Here is a 13,408-nt window from a genome sequence, read left to right as displayed (position 1 = left end):
GCCCTCAGATGAATCCACTTGTTTCCAGATGCCTTCATTTGGGTTTGGATTTTTCATCTAAACCTCAGATTTTTCCAGTCTTAATAGATAAATTAATCCATATGGCTACTCAAGTCTCCCCTTTTCTGGGTTTGGTTTCCAGTGGCATTCAATGGTAATTTGTGGCGGGGACACCAGAGGGCACCATTATAACACTAACAGCCTTGAATGTGCAGGCAGTGGGGTTGGGGTAGTTTTGAGGGAAGTGGAAGAAAACTTAAGTCTGATCCTTTGGGGAGATAGCTATACTTTTAGGACTCAAGCAGATGCTTGGAGTGCAAACCATGTGTGATAGGAAATGTCCGAGAGCCAGTGGCCAAGTCTGTGCCGCTCCCTGAGCTCTGGCCTCTCTGACGTGTCTTGAGTTTAGGAACTTGATATTGTACAAATGATCTGTTGGCCACTGTTTCATTCATGCTGCCCACTGTATCCTTGCAATATGATCTGGACCGCAGCAGATGGTATGGGATAGAAGGACACACAGAGAGAGCCCTCTGAAATGGACACCACCCTCCAGTGGGTGTGGCAGAGCAGAGTCTGCAGCCTAGTCCAAGGTCTGAGTCTGAATGTTCTCACCCTGTCACCTTGACTAAGAGCACTCACTCCCCCTGAGGGTCACTTTTGAGTGGAAAACAGTCCATACCTAGAAGCCCAAGAGTGTCTGGGGCTACAAGGGTTAACAAGCATAATTGCAAAGATTGTCCGAAGGCTGATGGAAAGCAGAGACTGAATGGGATTGAGAACAGATGCGGGGCTTGATTTAAATTACATTTTATTGGATGCTGCAGCCTTAAGAGACGTGACTGCTTTACAGTTTGTTTCCACACTGTGGGCAGCTGCTGTCTGTTCTGTGTCCACAGTAGGATCCTGCCCAGAAAGGAGCGGCCTCCCCACCTCGTTGTGTTTGAGGCTTGGCGCCTTCCTCTTAACTGTAGGGCTTGAGTCAGGAACATGGCTTGACTCGCAGTGGGGCTGCTATGTATCCTCCATGGCTCAGAGCCAAGATCGCATTTACAGATTCGAAAGGGCCAAATTTCTTTCCCCTTTACCTCTTTTCTCTTCCTTTCCCCTGGTATTTGGAAATAGGGTTTTCCCTCTACTGGGTTGTTGGTTTCCTTTCCTTCAGTTCTCCCCCCACTGTCAATTTCTAGGTCATTGCTGCTCTTAAGACTTCAGCAATTGGAACAGGGTTGGTTCTGTCAGTGATGCGTGAAGCCGACTTAGAGTCCCTGCTTGGCTTCCGCTGCCCTTGTGGGAGCAAAAGCTGATGTATGTTTGTCAGTGAAGTCTTAAGTGTAATTCAGACAGCCGGGGAGCAGACAGAAGAGGAAGAAAAGTCCTTTTCTTGCTGGCTTTTCTCACTGAAGCTGAGAGCTATGGGAAGGTAGTGGGATTTTTAGAGGGATGGGCTGGGCTTGTGGTTACTAGTTTCTGCCAGGATTGTAGCCGGTTTTCACACAGAGTAGAGGCAAAGATGCTGACCCACATTCTCCCTCTTGAAGGTGGTGGGATATATGTCTATATCTTGATTTATTTTTCTTCAAAGAAGCAGATGAAACTTCCATAGAGTTTTAGCTGGTATTGCCATGGAAAGAACATAGACACAATAAAATTTTGGTGTGAGTTTCAACCCCAGAGCTGCTACTGACATTTCTGGCTCAGTGAAGACTTGCCTGTGGCTAGTTAACTAACTGGCAAGAGTGTGTGAGGTCCAGGCTTCCCAGAGATCAAAATGTTGGCAGAGTTCTATTTGCTACCCGCCCCCCCAATCCATTGCTCCCTGCCTTTATTAAGTGCCCTTTTAAGATCTACCAATGAGACCTGGAAGGGAAGATGGAGCTACATCTTGGGGATTTTCAAAAATATCTATTGAGAGGTGTTGCCTTGACTACCGACGGAGACCAAAAGAAAGAGCCAAGTTTGAGATGTTACTTACATTTGTGTCTGTCCCCAGCACTTAGGACAGTGTCCAGGACCTGGGAGGTATTCAGTAAACAATGTTGAATGAACGGACAAATGAACCGAGGAAGGCACTCCCTTTCTCTCCATCTCCAGGTCGGTTCTATTCAGGAGGCACACATTGCTGGTGTCTCTGCACAGAGGTGGAGCGGGGCGCCTGTAAAGGAAGGACGCTGCATCCTACAAGATGTGTCTTGACACATTGCGGAGCGTTTATTGGCCTCACAGATGCGTACCCATGGTACCCATCGTTCCTTCTGATGTCTTGGCATTTTGCTTGAGGCAACTTCCATGTTGCTTCCAGGAAGCCTTGGGTTTGGGGAGAGAGTCCTAGTCCTACCTACGGGCTCGGAAGATGGGGGACCTGTTTGGAGGTTCCTAGTGTTCCTGGGGATGGGCCAGAAGCTGTGTCTCTACTTGGCAAGGGATAGGAGAGGAATACGCCTTTGGTGTCCCACCTTTCAACTCTGGAGGAAAGTTGTGATCTCGGGTTCCTCCTGAAAGTGCAAAGTGCCCTCTGATACATTCTCTTGGAAAGCTGCAAACAGTGCAGCTCTCCCTCTTCTCAGAAGTGCGATCTGTAGGGGGAGAAGGTGTGCCCTCTGGCCTCCCTTGATTTTCAACCCCAGCCCCAAGGCACTGGCAGTAGAAGCTAATTGGGTGCAAGAGGCCTGGGTAGAGGCTGTCTGAAGACTGGCTAAAGGAGAGAGCCAGCTCCTTTTTTAAAAAGCTCTAATTGAGTTCTGAATCAGCCTCCCTCTCTTTGATCCCTCCTCTGTTTCCCACACTGCCTGAAAGAGCCAGATCAGCACTTTATAACAAGGGTGCGCCTGCTCCCCACACAGCCCCCCTCTCCCAACGCTCTCCGCTGCCGCCATCCACTGCTTGTCTCCTTCAGTTAAGATAATGAAGATGCTGAGAGATAAAATGTGTATTTAATAAGGGTGGGGGTAGGGAGGCGGAAAGGGGCAGCCAGGGCCTTCCCTAGTTTGGGGCCTAGCCAAGACTCAAGCTGAAAGCAAAGCTGGAGTAAGACTTGGCCCCAGGGTGTGGGGGTTTCTGGGCCTCAATCCAGCTGACTTCACTGCCTGCTGTTTGCCCTAAATTCCCCCACCTCCACCCTCTCACCCCCACACTCCTTTCTTTCCTCTCTCCTTGCTCCCAATGGGGAAAGGGAATCTTGCTTCTACTTTATTTTCAGCTGGTAACTTGGCCTTTGGTTCAGTGCCCCCCACCCCCCCACCCCCGAGTCAGCTGCAAGGTCGGGCTAGGGCAGCCCCCTCTAGCCTAGGTCTGTAGAAGCCATGCGTTCGCCGTGGGGGGTGAAAAAAAGCCAGAATTAATGAAGACCAGCTGCTAGTCTGGGTTCTGCCTGCAGTTAGCTGGAGGCTGGCCCTTGGTGGTGGTTGGAGGTACTGGGGTGCGTGACCTCCATCCCTGGGCACCAGGATATCCTGTGGCAGCTGAAGCTTGTGCTACTCTGTGAGCTCGGTTTTATCCTCAGTTTGAAGAGAGTAGTCTGTTTCCCTGTTGCCTACTCCTCCCCTCTCCAAATAACACTGGGCCCTTACTGGGCTTTACAACTGTAGTGGCGGCCCAGCTGAGATCTGAGGATCTCCAAGTTCTTTTGTAAACACTCATTAACTGCCTGGGAAGAACCAAGAGCCCTGGTTAACAGCTGGGAGGGAACTGAGGCACGTTAGGGAGAAAGGCTTGACCTGAGCTCACCCCATGGACTCCACCCTGGGGCCTCCATCCTTCCTGTCTAGCTCCTTTCCTCAGTTCTCCCTGAAAGACGGAGAAAGAGGTAGATGCGACACAGCTGCCCTCTCCCCTTCTAGGAAGAGGCCATGCTTTCTCCCTGGCCTCGGGAATCAGTCCCTGATTTCCCCTGGCCCTTCACCCCATGACACTTTCCCTGCTCTGCTGCTGCTGGAGATCTGTGCAACTCTCCTTGCAAAATCTCACTCCAGCCCTCTGCAGACCTCCCATCACCTCCCACCCACCTTTCTTGGCCCACCAGACCCAAACCCCTGTGCCTCCTTTGGAGCTGCTGAGTAGCTCACCTATCCTAAACTGGGTCTGTAGCCTTGAAGTTGATCTAATTGTGCTAAGAGGCCCCTCTGACCCCTAACCCCCTAGATTTACCCCAAATGGTACCTGGGAAAATATTCTCTTTCTTTACCGTATTCACTCTGGTAAAGTTTCAGGATCCTATTCAGGGCTGGGTAGCGGCACTAGGACCCTAGCTGACCCCTAGGTTCTGAATTGTTCTTCCACTGACAATTGCTCTTTCTAGTGATGGGTGTAACTCGAAGTCCCCCAGCTCTACCTGTTCACGCTCTCACCTGTATGTGCATGTCTGCCCACCTCGGCACAGTCCCAGGTCCACACACCCCCCTGCCAGGGTATGAAACTCGACCGGTCTCAACTGCTATCCATGTTTTGCCGCCCTGTTATTTGCTGGGGGTGGGGGGAATCCCCCTCCTCCTCCTCCCCTGGGTGGCCTCCTAGGTATTTAGGAATAGTGGGAGGGAGATCCAGAGACCATGCTATGTCTATGAGGGGGCGGACAGGAGCGAGCACCTGTCCAAAATGAATGCCTCTATCCCCAAATTCTCAATGGCTAGGTGGCTTAGCAAGAGTGCTAAGGGAATCTTAACCCCCATCTTCAGCACCAAAGCCCAAATCATCCGCTGGGGATGGGCAGGAAGAAATGCCTTTTTCCTCCTGTCAAATATTATCCTATCCTTGGCTAAAGTCATTCCCCGTGCTGTGTATTTGAGACTGAGGACTGTTCTGGTCCCCAGCCCGTGACTCAGATCGCCGGCTTTCTCCCAGTGAGTTCCTTCTGCCCCAGTCAGTCAGCTCTGCACCCGCTGACCCAGTCAGGGCTGGTGGAAGAGGGCGGGGAGAGCCTACTGTTTGGTGAGTGGGCTTTAGGACCCAACGGGAACCCGTGCTTCTTGCAGCAGCCTAACCCAGAAGCAGGGGGGAATCCTGAACCGAGCTGAGAGGGCTTCCCCGGTTCTCCTGGGAACCCCATCGCCCCCCTGCCAGCACGCACCTGAGCAGGTAGGACCGCGCACACACCCTTCCCGATTCCCCCTGGGCCGCCTTCCGCCGGGCTTTCCCGCTGCTGATCTGGTCGTTTCCCTCTCGCCAGTTCAGGCTTTCCCCATCCCTCCTCCCCCACTGCTCACTGTGGTCCTGGGAGGTGGGGGCCTGGGAACAGTGGGGTGTCTGAGAGCTCGGAGCCCCCGAGCCCCACAGCGCCGTTCCTGCACTCCCCCCAGGCACTGCCCGATCTCAGGCTAAGAATGGAAAGTCGGGGGAAGGTCTGCCCAGGCCCCACGCCCTTGCACCCTCCTTTGCAGCGTTGCTTAATGCCCCTTCCCCCACCTCACCTCGACGGGAGAACTGGCAGTGTCGGGGCTGTAGCGGAGGGAGCGGGAGAGGGACCTGAGCCTCCCTGGGGGATTTCTCCGGCGCTTCCTCCTGGCCTCCTGTCCCCCAGAGCTCGGGACTTAAGCACCCCCCCACATCCCGCCCCTGCCCCCAGATCCGTACTCACCTTGTAGGGGAACGAATGCCCCTTTCCAGGCTCCTCTTACACTTGGGGGGCTAAAGGCTTTGCTGGAGGGTAGTGGAGGTTGTGAGTGGTTTTTGGTGACCTGTTCCTCTAGGGAAAGTTCTTTCAGCTTAGAACCCCATCCCTGCCACGACCTCAGCACCTATTGCAAAGACAAGCCCCTCACCCCAGTGTGTGTGTGTGTGTTTGTGTGTGTGTTTAGACGATGTGGTTTTAAGATCTATAAGCTTTGCATAAAAGGTGGCTGTATGCATGGAAGGGGAGAAGTCCCAGAGTGTGGCCCAGGCCAGAACAGGCTCAGCCCAGATGGCTGGGGAAGGGGGTGTAGACCAGATCAGGGAGGCCACCCCGCCGGGCCAGCTCCCTGGATGCCTTGCCTTCCAGAGTCTCAGGCTCCTGGTGTTACCCCCAAGCTCCTGCGCGCCTGCAGGCTCTCTGGGAAAGGGCTGAATGGCACCCACTGTTTACAGCGGCTGATTTTTCCCTCCAGTCGGGGGCTGACAAAGCCTGCTCTCTGAAGATCTAGGGCATCTCATTCTGGTTTAGTGGGTTTGCAGGAGGGCCGTATGACTTGTCTGAGTAACTGTGTGAATGTGTGTATCGCCTCTGAGCGTAGCTGACTGAGGAAGAGAGTGATAGGAAAGACTGGTCACGCTTTGGGGGAACCCCTCTAGCTCTGTGTCTGGTGGAGTGGGCGGCTTGTCCCCATCTGGTAGCTCCCTTGAGGTGTGGGGTGTGCTTTGCTCTTCTCCATGACTCCCCAGGTCCCCTAAGGGTTGGTTTTGGAGGAAAGGGTGGATAAGGGAGTGACTTCAGACTTAATTCTGCTCTTGACCCAGGAAGCAGAGCTTCTGAGTGTGAGCGGGTGTGTGATTTACCCTAACGGCTTAGTTTGTTCTTTCTTTCTCTCTTTCATCTTTCCTTCCTTTCTTCCTTCCTTCCTGTCTTTCTCTCCCTTTTCTTTTGTTTTCTTGTTTTTGCTGTTTTGGTGAGACAAGAAAAGAATTTATTTCAGTGAGGCCAACACCAGGAAGACAGCAGACTTAGTTTCTTCATTTGTAAACACACGGCGGTCAGTAGCAGGCCCCACTTGCCTGATAGGGACACCTCTATAAAGACCCCGTAAGACAATATATCAGACAGCTAGGTGCAAATGGTAGTTATGAGGGGGCAGTGGGGTTTCTAAGACAAGATTCTTTTCCTAAATCTAGGTCAGTCTCCCTGCCTTGGCTTTCCTTCCCCCCATCCTTGCCCATCTGTGGGAAGGCAGAACCAGGCAGGCCGTAGAATTACCCTAATGCAGGGGGTAGCTGTCACCAGAGAGCCTGTGGTCAGAGAGGACAGAGCTCTCCACGAGGCTTTTCTTCCTCTGGGGCTCCACACCTTCTCCCCTGAGCCCTGTCTCCACCTTCCTTCTGCCATCCCTGCTCAGCGCCCTTGTCCCTGTCTCTCCCCTGCCCAGTGGCCTCCTTGTCCGGCTCACTGGACAGGGGCCCTAATCAGATTGGACAGCTGAGATCTGTGTGACGGCTGAGAGCAGGCGGGAGGGAAGCCAGTGGGAGGATGGCACAAGGGCTGCCCCTGGCACTGTCCGGGCATCCCAGGCACCACCTTGGGCCCCGTGGACTCCTGGCTTGGCTTGGCCCCGGGGGAAAGGGTGCCAGAGGAGGCTAGGAATGAAGAGTAGGGGAAGGGGAAACCCCAGGACCTCTTTGATCTTTGGTGGCCCTCATGTCACTATCTCTGACTGTGACCTGGAGGAGAGGACAGCAGGTGAGAGCCAGGCTTGTCCTGCCCCCTCCCCCATCCCCATGACCCCACTTTCTTCTCTCCTCTTGTTGGGAAATGTGTTCACTTTCCCCACCCAGCCCCTTTGGCCAGTTCCCCCTTACGGGTCACATCTGGGAGCTGCTGGGGGCACTGTGTGTCTGCCTCACTGTGGGCTGTTTCCTCCCCTCCAAGGTATTTCTCTCACTCACTCTCTGGGCTGGGAGCCAGGACTCCTGGGTTTCCCGCCTGCCTCCTGGTGCAGGGCTGCCCTGCAGGCCTCCAGAGAGTCGCTAAGCTGGTTTCCTTCCTCCTGCGTGGGGAGGGCCTTCTCCCTGTGCTGGGAGGTATCAAGAATCCCAGGTGGGCTGGGGTGGGGGCGCCACAGCACCCCGGCTCCTCCCTTCTCGCCTCTGACTCAGCTGGGGGGCAGCACATGCCCTGCCTGGCAGGCACAGCCGGTTCTCGCCTCCAGGCTTCCATCTCTGCATGTGGGCAGCCAAGATCTTCTGCTCTTCTTTTTAGCTTCTTTTCCCCCATGGTATCTGGGGGTGGCCATTGAAACCCCTCTGTACCCACACATTTTGGGGAGCAGGGGATTAGCAAAATTGAGGCTGGGGGCGCTATTTTGTCTTCTCTCCAGCTGGGCCAAGATGAAGGAAACCAGCACAAACTTCCCCATGCCAATTCCTTCTGCCCTCAAAAGACCAGTCAGCGGAGCCAGGCCCTGCCCTCGCGGTGCCCACAATGTGGTTGGCACTGATTTGTCAGAAATTGGGAAGGTTTCCCTCTAGACTGCCTGCCTCCTCTCTCCTCCTCTTGGAGGGCAGGGACAGCTCTAGGATTGTAGGCACTTATGGGCAGGCCTCCCCCTAGGGAAGGGGTGTGGGATGCCCCTGAGATGGCCAAGTTGGCATGAGCCCCAGGCTGGAGTGCTGGACTTGGTGTGGAGCTGGGAGTTTGTGGGGGAGAGCAGGCCACGGGCCTCCCTGCCCCCCTCATTTCCTGCACTTTGGGCAGCTGTGGGCGAGAAAGGCTGCAGGGACTATTTTTAGTTGGTCTGTCCCCCTGGCAGGAGGGACGTGCAGAAAAGCACGGGGCAGCAGAGGGGCTGGCCAAGGTGAGGGTGAGCAGGCAGGCGGAGGAGTGAGGAAGAGCCAGAGGGGCAGCAGACAAGAAGGCAGAGAGGCGCATTGGGCTGGGGCAGGGCCTTGCTGAGAGGGTCCTGACCCATGTAGATGGGCCTGGCTGGGTAGGGGAATCCTGGGGACCCCCCTCTTGGGGATCTCTGTCCTACTAGACTTAGAACCCAAAGGGACTTTAGAGACCACCTAGACAATCCCTCCCCCTCACAGAGGCCTACACAGGGAGGCAAACAGAGCCAAACAGGCCTACACAGGGAGATGTCACTTTCCGTAGGACACTCCGCCAGTCATTGGGCTGCACTGGGGCCCCAACCCAGACCCCTTGCGCCAGATTTTCTCCCATCAGGGTCCCTTGCCGCACCTGGTTGTGCTTCCCTCCCCTACTGGTCTCTTTCCCTCTGCTTGTTTATGTCGGGTCTCTGGTAAGCCCCAGCTTGGTTTGCTTATAAATCTCCACCATGTGGAGAGAGAGCCTGTGTCCAGGCTGGAAGGAGGTCAGTGTTGGGGTTTGTTTAGGTGGCCTGTGGCCACTGGTGTGAATCCAGGTGCTGGGCGTCTTCCAAACAGGCTCACAGGCTGATGAGCTTGGGCTTGGAGACACCTTAGGGAAGGGCCATCCGGTCTCATTCCGTCTTAGAGACCCAGAGAGGGCCTGGATTTGTCCACAGTCCTGGGATGAGTTGAGGACAGACCAAGGACTAGGATTCAGCTTTGCAGGGTCTCCAGAGCCCCCATCCTGCCCCACCTAGATCCTTCTGGTTATTTGCCCATGCCCCCAACAAAGGAGGGGAGCAGGCAGGAGAGGGGGTAGATTACCACAGGCTTCCAGTCAGAAGTGAACCCTCCTCCAAGTCCTGGGGGCAGGGGCCGTTGGCTGAACTTCAGGAGGAGAAAGTTCAGTGAATTATGGTCCATCAGAATACAGTCTCTTGCCTCAGCCTCATCCCCAGGGCCGGTATGTTGCACACAGACTCTGCTGGGAGTGGCGCCCCCTGGAGTTGTTCAGGGCTCCGTCTACGGAACCAGATGTGGTGCTTCTGTCCCCCACCTTCTTTCTTCCAGTCAGCGTCAGATGCAGCTGGAAGGAGGTGTTCCAGGTGGGCTTGAATCCAACATGCCCTCCCCCACCCTGCCTCCTGCCACTAGGCGGCTCCTAGTCCTCTGTTGCCCGCCCCCTCCCCACCAAGCCAGGGAGATGGGTGCAGGAGCCCCTCCCCCTCTCTTCACTCAGTCTCTCTGTCTCTGGGGGGCTGATTTATCATGCCCCCCCCCTCCATCAGGCCTGCTGCAGTGTGTGAGAAATCAATAGTGCAAATGGATTGAGGTTGTTCAGCCTGTCGACTCCCCTTGGGCCCCCCCCAACTCTCCTGGGACTTGGCGAGTTACTCAGTCCCTTTCCAGCTCCGACCTCCACACCTAGTGGTTGCGGCTGGAGCATGGAGCGCAGGAATGACCCTTTCTGTCCATCTCTGTCTCTGTCCCTCTCATTCTCTTTCTCTCCTAGACTGGGCTGGCCTTAGCATGACAAATAACTCTCGAACATTTATTTTCTAGCCTGGGTGGGGTGGGGGTGGAGGGGCTTAACAGGGAGTAGGCTGCCAGCCAGAGGTGGGGGGAAGCAGGTGGGTGAGGGAGGCAGTGCCCAGGGAGGACTAGCTGGGGAGGGATTGGGTGACAGCCCACCCCGGCAGCCTCTGGTAACCCAATCCCTGCACCCCACCCTCCCGAGTCCCCTCCTGTTCAACAGCTTCAGCAGCTGCTGGCAGAAGCAGGGCTGGCAGAAGTGTGTGTGAGTGCATGTGTGTGTGTGTGTGTGCATATGTGCGTGTGCATGTGTGTGTGTGTGTGTGTGTGTGCGTGCATGCCGCACGCGCTGGGGGTAGAGGGGGCTGTGGGGGTTGGTGGTGCTGCCAGGACATGTTAAAGGAGCCGCAGGGGCCTGGGTACAACTTGGGTGGCAGGAGGAGGTGGGGCCGGTGGGCGAGTGGGTGGTGAGTGACGGGCAGGGGGCAGGCCGCAGGGGGGCAGGGCAGCCCAGGGGTCTCACAAAACTTGTCTGCACTGGAACAGGGCCTGGTGAGCTGGGGGTGGGCGGTGATGGGGGTGCCAGGGGCGGGCACAGCCCCAGCTTGTCCTGGGATGCCTGTTCTTCACCAGGGGGCGCAAGTAGCCATGGAGGACACGGCCTGCCCCCGTCCGCCATCCCTGGGCTGTGCCTGCTGGGCATCACAGTCTTGGTGACTAAGTCACTTCTGTCCTGGGGCTGGCAAGGTGCCAGGCTCAGCTCTTCTCGGTAGGTGAGTCACTGCCCTGGCATCTCCCCCGGATGCAGCTGAGTCACCCGGCCATGCCTGCTGGGCAGGTGGGCACCATGCTTGGGGTGGGGTTTGGGGGGGCATGTGTGTAGCCCCCGGTGTCTCCTCTGATCTGTCTCTGGCATGTCCCGGCCCCACCCACAGCCCTGCATCGTGGTGCCAGGATGGTGTTTGTCCCCTGTGCTCTCTGGAGAGGGTAAAGGACAGGGCAGGAGGCAGCAGGGAGCTGCGTGGAGATGTTGGATTTGGAGCAGAGCGGGGGCGGCCGAGGAGGGGACGGTGGGTCAGAATTTCAGCTCTGCTGCTGGCAAGCTGGATGACCTTGGGTGAGGCAGTTTCCTTTCTGCACCTCAGCCTCCTAATCTGCACAGTGGCAACAGGGTTCCTGCCCCCAGTGACCCTTCAGGACTGCAGGGCAGGAGCATGCTTGTGGAAGGAGCTCCCCTTGGACTGAGGGGTTTGGATGGCAGCCAGGTTGGGGATGAGAAGTCAGGCACTGGGCAGATGCCAGCAGATGTCTCCCACCCCGCCTGCACCCGGGGGGTCCTTGGAGGGCAGTGCTTCCCGTCCTCTCTTCAAGCTATCAGGGCTGCTGTTCTTTAAGAGTTCCCCAGAGGCTGTGAGAGGGAGGCCTTGTTTTGCTGGAGGTGTGGACCCTCCTGGGGGGTCGCAGGGCTATTTTGTATCTCCTTTGGCTCCTGGATGCTCCCTTGGGTTTCCTCTAGTTTGGAGAAGGATCCCTGTCTTGGGAAAACAGTGGCTCAGGCTCCTTCCCCAGCCCATTGCCTTCTGTGTGTGGGAGGGGAAAGGCAGGCCCCAAGAAAGTGTGTCTTTCCTAAAGAGGAGCCTGTGGGCCTGTGGCTTTTCTCGGTCTCCTGGCCTTCTTCTGCCACCTGCACTTTTCTCCCCTTCTGTGTGAGGGTCTCTGCAGGTTGGGGGTGGGGACCCTGCTGTGGGTCCGGCACAGCTGGAGTTCAGCGGCTGCAGATTGGGGACTCCTGGCCTCCCACCTGGGAACCTCTCCTGTTTCCTGGAGTCAAGCCAGGGTAGGGCTGGACACTGGGTCCCCTGAACAGGGGGTTGGTGCCCCAAAGGCCGGTGGGCTGTGTGCTTATACCTGTGGGTATCTGAGGGTCTGGCCCCCCCCATGGGGAATGGGCATGTGGGGGCATGAATTTCTTCCTTCATCAGCACATGGCCCTACTGCTCTGTCTGTTCAGGAGTGTGCCCCACACTCTGCTCTGTGACCTTGTGTGTGCACAAATGCATCTTTTATGGGCTTGTTCTGTTCTACAAAAAAAATGTGGATACATGTGTGCCCTGCGTGTGCACGTGGGGGTGTACACATGTGTGCTCTGAACGTGCACATGGGCGTGCATATATGGGTGTCCTGCATGTGCATTTACACATCTGAATCTCGTGCACACGGGTGTATGTGACTCCTCTGCGCTGGCCGGTGTATGTGAGGGCTGCCCTTCTCGGGAGGCAGCCTACAGCCTACCTGTGTTTATGCATACTTGCATTTTTGTGTTCGTGGTCCTTTCCCTCTAACCTTAGCTGGAAGGGATACTGGTGTAATCTGGGGCAGGAAGAGCCAGTGCGGGCTAGGGGTGGCTGGTGCAGAGTCCCCTCCCAGGCTGGTCTCTCACCCGGGTGACGCCCATCTGGGGCAGGAAGAGCCAGTGTGGGCTAGGGGTGGCTGGTGCAGAGTCCCCTCCCAGGCTGGTCTCTCACCCGGGTGACGCCCCCTGCTGCTGATTAGGCTCAGGCTGGAAGGCCTGGTTGCGCGGGGGAGGAGCGCTGGGGGGGAAGGGGTTAAGCGTCGGCGTCCACATCTGGGAGCCATTGGCGCATTCCTGCCCGCTGAGCGCATGTTTGCGGATGGATCTGGACGGGACAGGACGGGAGGGGCTGGGCGGGCGGTTCGCACCGGTGGACGGAAATCCAGAGGAGAGCGAGAGACAGCCAGGCCTGGAAGGCGGGAAGGGGCTTAGGGAAGCGCTGCCTGGGCACCCTTTCCTTGTGCCGGGCCTCAGAGCAGAGCGTCCCAACGACCCGGCTTGTCCTACCTACCAACGCGGGGAGGGGCTAAAGCAGGAGGGAGGCAGTCAGATACCCCACTTCTGCACCCACCTGTGCAGCCAGTGCGATAGTGGACGGAACCCCCGTGTCCTCTCCCGTCTTCCCACCTCCGGTTCCTAAGCGGGGACTGTCAGGCCGGTGGCTTTGAGAGCTCTGCCAGCCGGATCAGGCTGAGAGTCTCCTCACTAGGGTTGAGGCCTGGGAGTGTGACACTTCCCCTTCCAGTGGGAAGTCCTGTGGGGGGACTTGTGGTCACTTCTGGGGGTGGGGGTTGTTCCTTAGTGATTCTGATTTCATCCCCCAGGAGGCTGCTAGAGGTGGGGACATGATCCTTCCAAATGCAGTGGCAGGCTCCGAGGCGGCCTGTGGCTGTGTTGGGGACTGGGGTCCCTGCGGATGGAGAGGGATTAGATCCTGGCCCCCTAGAACCGGAGCGTGAGCTTTCCTGGCTCCTCCAGCTGGGGCCACAAGAGAGACGCTTGAGTCTGATAGTCCTCTAGCACGGGCAG

At 56.5% G+C, this 13,408-nt stretch overlaps 1 protein-coding gene and 1 long non-coding RNA gene across 3 annotated transcripts in view; one reads left to right on the top strand and one right to left on the bottom strand.

Moving 5' to 3' along the window:
- Nucleotides 1–819: 819 nt before the first annotated feature.
- LOC131816641 (uncharacterized) lies at nucleotides 820–13,089 on the bottom strand. 2 transcript variants are annotated; one of them, XR_009348125.1, is made up of 3 exons: nucleotides 12,951–13,089; nucleotides 1,976–2,155; nucleotides 820–1,614 (listed from the first exon to the last, which is right to left on the bottom strand). It is a non-coding gene; the product is annotated as an uncharacterized LOC131816641 (long non-coding RNA). The 2 variants fall into 2 exon arrangements; XR_009348126.1 differs by lacking the exon at nucleotides 12,951–13,089 and adding an exon at nucleotides 5,573–7,371.
- The window catches only part of RARA (retinoic acid receptor alpha), a 44,341-nt gene continuing 35,890 nt past the window's right edge, over nucleotides 4,958–13,408 (top strand). Inside the window, exon 1 of the mRNA XM_059149564.1 lies at nucleotides 4,958–5,073. The gene's annotated coding sequence lies outside the window, so the exon portion shown is untranslated. The remainder of the gene's footprint in view (nucleotides 5,074–13,408) is intronic.

Source organism: Mustela lutreola, chromosome 15, assembly GCF_030435805.1.
Source record: "Mustela lutreola isolate mMusLut2 chromosome 15, mMusLut2.pri, whole genome shotgun sequence".
NCBI classification, from domain to species: Eukaryota; Metazoa; Chordata; class Mammalia; order Carnivora; family Mustelidae; genus Mustela; species Mustela lutreola.
The sequence above is the reverse complement of the archived record's forward strand: the minus strand, read 5'-3'. Positions and strand labels throughout refer to the sequence as shown.